The sequence below is a fragment of the Pseudorasbora parva genome, chromosome 24 (assembly GCF_024679245.1).
Source record: "Pseudorasbora parva isolate DD20220531a chromosome 24, ASM2467924v1, whole genome shotgun sequence".
Classification (NCBI taxonomy): domain Eukaryota; kingdom Metazoa; phylum Chordata; class Actinopteri; order Cypriniformes; family Gobionidae; genus Pseudorasbora; species Pseudorasbora parva.
In genome coordinates, this window is record NC_090195.1 from 172,501 (window position 1) to 175,032 (window position 2,532).

The window sequence follows — 2,532 nt, forward strand, 5'->3', positions numbered from 1 at the left end:
AACGTCCTCATTATTACCCTAACCCGTCCTCATTATTACCCTAACCCGTCCTCATTATTACCCTAACGTCCTCATTATTACCCTAACGTCCTCATTATTACCCTAACCCGTCCTCATTATTACCCTAACCCGTCCTCATTATTACCCTAACGTCCTCATTATTACCCTAACCCGTCCTCATTATTACCCTAACCCGTCCTCATTATTACCCTAACGTCCTCATTATTACCCTAACCCGTCCTCATTATTACCCTAACCCGTCCTCATTATTACCCTAACGTCCTCATTATTACCCTAACGTCCTCATTATTACCCTAACCCGTCCTCATTATTACCCTAACGTCCTCATTATTACCCTAACGTCCTCATTATTACCCTAACCCGTCCTCATTATTACCCTAACCCGTCCTCATTATTACCCTAACCCGTCCTCATTATTACCCTAACGTCCTCATTATTACCCTAACGTCCTCATTATTACCCTAACCCGTCCTCATTATTACCCTAACCCGTCCTCATTATTACCCTAACGTCCTCATTATTACCCTAACGTCCTCATTATTACCCTAACCCGTCCTCATTATTACCCTAACGTCCTCATTATTACCCTAACGTCCTCATTATTACCCTAACCCGTCCTCATTATTACCCTAACCCGTCCTCATTATTACACTAACGTCCTCATTATTACCCTAACCCGTCCTCATTATTACCCTAACCCGTCCTCATTATTACCCTAACGTCCTCATTATTACCCTAACGTCCTCATTATTACCCTAACCCGTCCTCATTATTACCCTAACCCGTCCTCATTATTACCCTAACGTCCTCATTATTACCCTAACGTCCTCATTATTACCCTAACCCGTCCTCATTATTACCCTAACGTCCTCATTATTACCCTAACGTCCTCATTATTACCCTAACGTCCTCATTATTACCCTAACCCGTCCTCATTATTACACTAACGTCCTCATTATTACCCTAACCCGTCCTCATTATTACCCTAACCCGTCCTCATTATTACCCTAACCCGTCCTCATTATTACCCTAACGTCCTCATTATTACCCTAACCCGTCCTCATTATTACCCTAACGTCCTCATTATTACCCTAACCCGTCCTCATTATTACCCTAACGTCCTCATTATTACCCTAACGTCCTCATTATCACCCTAACGTCCTCATTATCACCCTAACGTCCTCATTATTACCCTAACCCGTCCTCATTATTACCCTAACCCGTCCTCATTATTACCCTAACCCGTCCTCATTATTACCCTAACGTCCTCATTATTACCCTAACGTCCTCATTATTACCCTAACCCATCCTCATTATTACCCTAACGTCCTCATTATTACCCTAACGTCCTCATTATTACCCTAACCCGTCCTCATTATTACCCTAACGTCCTCATTATTACCCTAACCCGTCCTCATTATTACCCTAACCCGCTCATTATTACCCTAACGTCCTCATTATTACCCTAACCCGTCCTCATTATTACCCTAACCCGTCCTCATTATTACCCTAACCCGTCCTCATTATTACCCTAACCCGTCCTCATTATTACCCTAACGTCCTCATTATTACTCTAACCCGTCCTCATTATTACCCTAACGTCCTCATTATTACCCTAACCCGTCCTCATTATTACCCTAATGTCCTCATTATTACCCTAACGTCCTCATTATTACCCTAACGTCCTCATTATTACCCTAACCCGTCCTCATTATTACCCTAACGTCCTCATTATTACCCTAACGTCCTCATTATTACCCTAACGTCCTCATTATCACCCTAACGTCCTCATTATTACCCTAACCCGTCCTCATTATTACCCTAACCCGTCCTCATTATTACCCTAACGTCCTCATTATTACCCTAACGTCCTCATTATTACCCTAACGTCCTCATTATCACCCTAACGTCCTCATTATTACCCTAACCCGTCCTCATTATTACCCTAACCCGTCCTCATTATTACCCTAACCCGTCCTCATTATTACCCTAACGTCCTCATTATTACTCTAACCCGTCCTCATTATTACCCTAACGTCCTCATTATTACCCTAACCCGTCCTCATTATTACCCTAACCCGTCCTCATTATTACCCTAACGTCCTCATTATTACCCTAACGTCCTCATTATTACCCTAACCCGTCCTCATTATTACCCTAACCCGTCCTCATTATTACCCTAACGTCCTCATTATTACCCTAACCCGTCCTCATTATTACCCTAACCCGTCCTCATTATTACCCTAACGTCCTCATTATTACCCTAACCCGTCCTCATTATTACCCTAACGTCCTCATTATTACCCTAACCCGTCCTCATTATTACCCTAACGTCCTCATTATTACCCTAACGTCCTCATTATTACCCTAACCCGTCCTCATTATTACCCTAACGTCCTCATTATTACCCTAACGTCCTCATTATTACCCTAACCTGTCCTCATTATTACCCTAACGTCCTCATTATTACCCTAACGTCCTCATTATTACCCTAACCCGTCCTCATTATTA